Source organism: Bison bison, unplaced genomic scaffold (genome assembly GCF_000754665.1).
Source record: "Bison bison bison isolate TAMUID 2011002044 unplaced genomic scaffold, Bison_UMD1.0 scf7180017864072, whole genome shotgun sequence".
NCBI lineage: Eukaryota > Metazoa > Chordata > Mammalia > Artiodactyla > Bovidae > Bison > Bison bison.
Window position 1 is genome coordinate 4562744 of NW_011494644.1, and position 6065 is coordinate 4568808.

The window sequence follows — 6065 nt, forward strand, 5'->3', positions numbered from 1 at the left end:
TTGGTTGTGCCACTTGGGATCTTTCATTGATGGCGAACAGACTCTCCAGTTGCAGTGCTCGGGCTCAGTAGTTGCCACACGCAGGCTTGTTTGCTCTGCAGCATGTGGAATCTTAGTTACATGACCAGGGATCAAACCCGGGTCTTCTACATTGCAAAGCACATTCTTAACCACTGCACCACCGGTGGTGGTGGGAAGTCCCTAAAGTTTTATCTTTTTTCTTTATGAGCTGAGGGTTTTGTGTCTTTTTTTTTTTTTTTTAAGTCTTTTCAGGGTTATAGTTTTTGAGTTTTTTTTTTTATATTTAGCTATATATAATATTTTGAATTTATTTTTATCCATAATTTTAAATATTAACTTTTATTTTTTCCCCCAATAATGGGCATTGCCCCAGCGCTATTCATTGACTGGCACGTTTTTTCCCCTGATATTTTGAAATGCCACCTTTACCGTATTCTAAATTCTTATATGTATTAGATCGGAAGATAGGGATATATTTTTGAAGGTTTTAATGTGTGTTGCCAAATTGCCCTGAAGAATACATTTAGAAATTTATCTTATTGGAGAATATCTTACTTCACCTCCTCAACCTGGTGTTTGTGTTTTTGTTTTTGTTTTTGTTTTTTGCTGTAGCCAAAAAATAGAAATATTGTTTTGGTCTGCATTTCTTTGATTACTGGAAAGCATGAACTTTAAAGTATATGTACTTTAGATATCCTGTATGCCATCTTATATGAATTGCTTATTCATATCCTTTGTCCATTTTTCAATTTTGATGTTCAATTTCACATTGATTTGAAAGGACTCGCTATATATAAAGAATATTACCCCTTCATATGTATTGCACGTGGTTATTATTTACTTTTAAATTACAATCATGATCTTTTTCTTTATAGAATCTGACTTTGCATATATAGTTGAAGGGTCTTCCCCATTCCTAAGACCACACAGTCAACTTGAATATTTTCCTTTTTTAAAAAATAATTGTATTTATTTGCTTATTTTTGGTTGTGCTGGGTCTTTGCTGCTGCGTGGGCATTTCTCTAGTTGTGATGAGCAAGGACTACGGTTCGTTGTGGTTCCTTCTCATTGCTGTGGCTTTTCTTCTTTTTGAATGCAGATTCTAGGATACGTGGGCTTCAGTAGTTGTAGCATGTGGGCTCAGGAGTTGGGGCTCCTGGGCTCCAGAGTACAGGCTCAATAGTTGTGGCACACAGGCTTAGTTTCTCCGGGACACATGGGATCTTCCCGAACCAGGGATTGAATCATGTCTCTTCCATTGGCAGGTGGATTCTTCACCACTGAGCCACCAGGGAAGCCCCATTTTCTTTTTTCTTTTTATTTTATGATTTTAGTTTTTATATTTCTGCTATCTTATTTTGATACAGGGTATTAATAGGAATCTATCTTAATTCTTTTCTAATTAGAAATTTATTTTTTTAACTTTCTAAAAAGTTCTTTTCTAATTCTTAATCCATTATTTCCATTGATTTCTAATGCCATCATATATATATTTGATCTGTTGAGGTTATTTGATTCTGTTTTATTGATTTATTGATTGAGGTTGTTTACATCTGTTTTGTGGCTGGAAAATGTACTTTGGAAAGAAAACACTCTGTGGAAGTATTTTCAAACACTTTAATTTTGGAAGTTAAAAGGAAATCCTCTCTTAAGCTAGAGTAAGTGAAGTGAAGTGACTTGGGTTCTGCTTGTGTTCCTTTATTCTGCCTTGTGGTCTTTAAATAGCACACTTCACTATATCTCTAGCACCAGAGGCTTTATGTGGTGATTTAAAATATTAAACTCCAAAAGAAAATAATTCCAGGATTTAAGAAACACTTCTTACCAAGTGTAATTGAATGTTACTCTTTAGGTCTGATCATCTCTTTGACAAGAAGCAAGTTTTTTTGTTTTTTTTTTTTTCTAGCTTGCTTTCTTTCTTTTTTTTATTTTATTTTATTTTCTTTAAAAAAAAAAAAAAAGAAGCAAGTTTTGAAGGTAAACCTATCTCTAGAAAAAAAGCAGGAGTTCTCAGGATATCTGGGATAAAATATCTGTAGCTCAAATCACAGATAAATAGCTGATTACTTTAATATTTAAAGAGCTCTTATACTTCAGTAAGGGAAATGCAGTAGTTCCTGCCTTATCTCCCCTACGAAGGGGTATGTTCCAAGACCCCCAGTGAATGCTGGAAACTGCAGATAGTACTCCACCCTCTATCCTATGTTTTTCCCTATACATAAACACCTGTGTGATAAAGTTTAATTTATAAATAAGGCAAAGTAAGAGCATAAAAACAAGAACTAAAAGAGGAACAATTATAACAATATATTGAGTAAAAGTTATGTAAATGTTTGCCAGAATTCTTCATTTGCAGATACAACTTCTTTAGTAGTTTTTATATTCTTCTGTCCAGACCTATTCCTGGAGCTATGTAATCATCCTTTACTGGCAGTAAATGGCTTGGTACCATTTGTTTTAGGGAATCCTTTGCCGATGTTTTCCTATAGACTCTGTGCTTTCTGATGTAACACATTGCCATCAATTGGCAAGTTTTCTACCTACAAGTTTAATGCCTTTTCCATCTTAGCTAAGTACTTAACACACTATGGCCATAACTTATGCAGTTTGAGGTACAACAGCAAAAAATAGCATGAATTTCTCTTCCATCTTCACAGTTCACAGATAGAAGATTCATTCATACTGTGGATCTTAGCAATTTTGGCATACAATTTTTTTTCTTACTGAAAACTGTCACCTTTCATGTAAAAGAAGCTCTTTATGGTTTCACTTTGGCATAGCCTAATTGGCAGCATCACTAGTGTACTTTGGGGCTATTATTAAGTAAAATAAGGGTACCTGAATAGAAGCACTGGGATACCTCGACAGTCTGTTGGATAACTTACATGACCAAAAATCCTAAAGGAAATCAACCCTGAATATTCATTGGAAGGACTGATGCTGATGCTTGAGGCTCCAGTACTTTGGCTACATGATACAAAGAGCCATCTCGTTGGAAAAGACCCTGATTCTGGCAAAGTAGGAAAAGGGGATGACAGAGGATGAGATGGTTGGATGGCATCGTTGACTTACTGGACGTGAGTTTGAGCAAGCTCTGGGAGATAGTGAAGGACAGGGAAGCCTAGCATGTTGCAGTCCATGGAGTCACAAAGAGTTAGACATGACAGTGACTGAACAACAAGTGACTAACAGGCGGTAGCCCATACAGCGTGCGCCCACTGGACAACGGGATGATTCATGTCCTAGGTGGGCCAGAGCACGTCCTATGAGATTTCATCATGCTACTCAAAACAGCTCACAATTTAAAACTAATTGTTTATTTCATTTTGTTTTTCAGTCACTCAGTCGTGTCTGACTCTTTGTGACCCCCAAAAATTTGAACAATTTTATTTAGTTTAGAATTGTTTACTTCTAGAATTTTCCGTTTAATATTTTTCGACTGCGGTCAACTGCAGGTAACAAACTGGAAAGCAAAACTGTGGTTAAGGGGGGAATACTGTATTCTAGCACACACATGACAGGTCTCAGAAGGGGAACAGAGAAGGGGCTTAAAGAATATTTGAAGAAATAATGACCAAAGTCTCTCCAGGTTTAATGAAAAACTTTAATCTCCACATTGAAGAACCTCAACAAATTCCAAGCAGGATAGACTCAAAGTAATTCACACCTAGCTACATCATAGTCATACAGTCCAAAGACATGAAGAGCATCTTGAAAACAGCAGGGGAAAAGTGAATCCTCATGTACAAGGGATCCTCAAAACCATTAGCAACTGACTTCTCATCAGAAACCATGAGGCCAGAGAGCAGTGGGATGACACATTCAAAATGCTGCAAGAAACAGACTGTCAACTAAAAATTCTGCAAAACTATCCTTCAGAAACAAAAGAGAAATCAAGGTATTCTAAAAAAACAAAAACTGAGAAAATTCATCACAGACAGACTTGTCCTGTAAGAAATACTGAGGGGAGTTTTCTTCAAATTGAAATAAAAGGGCATGAGGCACTGTTTTGGATCCACTTGAAGAAATCCACCAGTAAAAGTAACTACAGAGGTGAATATAAAAGTCAGTATAAATGTCTTTTTGCGAGTAATCCTTTCCTCTTTAAAAGGTTCATTTATTTGTTTAGGCTGCGCTGGGTCTTCACTGCTTTGTGTGGGCCTTCTTCAGTTGCAGCACGCGGGGGACTGTTCCCCAGGCGCAGTGCGCAGGCTTTGCGTTGCAGCTGCTTCTCTTGTGTAGCACAGGCTCTAGGCGCTTGGGCTTCAGTAGTTGTGGTGCACAAGCGTAGTTGCTCTGCAGCATGTGGGATCTTCCTGGACCAGGGATTAAACCCGTGTCCCCTGCATTGGCAGGCAGATTCTTTTACCACTGAGCTACCAGGGAAGTCCTCTTTTTCTCTTTAAAATAGGGTAATAATTATAAAACTGTGTTGATGGGCTTACAGTATATAAAGATGTAATTTACATGGTAATAAGTACAAAAGAAAGGGAGATAATAGAGGGATATTGGGGCAAAAATTTTGGTATACTATTGAAATTAAGTTGGTAAATCTAATCTGTTGGGTTTTGTCTGAGATAAGATCCATCATTTTTAAGTGTACAATTCAGTGATTTTTAGTATATCCATAATGCTGTGCAATCATTGCCAATATCTAGTTCCAGAGTATTTGCATCAGCCCAGGAAAAAGAAACCCCGAACTTCCCAATTCCTCCTCCCGTAGCCCCTGGCAGCAACTAATCTCTGTCTCTGTGGATTTACCTATTTGTTATATTTCATATACATGAAATAATACGCCATATAGCCTTTTGTGTCTGGCTTTTTTGTAAACTTAACATAGGGTTTATACATGTAGCTTGTGTTAGTACTTTTTAAAAATTTTTTTGAATAATATTCTATGGATTTTGTTTATCATTTGATGGACATTTGGGTTGTTTCCACTTTCCTTGTTATTCTGAATAATGCTTTGGACATTCATATACAAGTTTTTGTGTAAATGTATGTATTCTAACTCCTGGGTACACTGTAATACACTTCAATTCTGACAGTAGCCACCTAGAGTTAGCACAGATCCCACAGATTAAGGGCTCTGTCTTCCACAAGATTGCCTCTAGTTCAGACACTGCCACAAGTTTGGGGTGAGGGGGCATTTCTCACCTACTGGCTATAAATTTAGGATTTCCCTCAAGTTCAGTAAAGAGACAGTTATAATGCTATGATTGGGGGCATGGAAGCATAGAGGAGCGATCCGCCCAGAATGGGAGTGTAAGAGCTTGTCGAGGAAGACTTGCCAGAGGTGACTTTTAAACTGTGACTGGGATTTGGAATTGTAGGTACTAACCGTTTGAAAGAGTAGTTTAAGCAGAGGGAACGCATATATGAAAGCCTGGTGTGCTCATGCTTGTTAGAGATGATTTAAGAATTAACTTAAGAACTTGAGCACCAAATATGAAAAAATGGGAAAAAAGAAGCAATATCATCCAGACTTTTGTAAGCCACTTGGACTTAATCGAAGAAACTGTGTATAGAAGACAAACAAGTCCAACAAAGATCCCTAAGAAACACCGTGGCAGAGAACAAAGTGCCTGTGGAAAAAAAGAAAGAAAAACCAGAGAGGCCAGAGGAAAATAAATGGAATACGGAGTCACTAAAACCAGAGGAAATGAAGTTATATCAGATGCTGCTAAAATATTGAGAAAAGACTTAGAAATACCCATCAAAGTCAGCAGAGTGGAATGAATGATGAACCTGGCAAGAGCTGTGCCAGGGGGTGGTTGGGGTAAAAGCCAAGCTACAGTAGATTAAAGGGTGAATAAGACTCAGGGAAGTGGAGATAGGAGCTCTTGACCAGGCTCGGGGACAAAGGATGCTAGGCAGAGCAGACAGAAACACAGGCATGTTGAGACCAGAGGATGACTTGACATGATGGGGTGTTCTTGTTTTATAATAGGGGAGACTTGGGGGGCTTTCCTGGCTGTCCAGTAGTTAATACTCTCCATGTCTAATTCAAGGGGCATGGGTTTCATCCCTGGTCAGGGAATTAG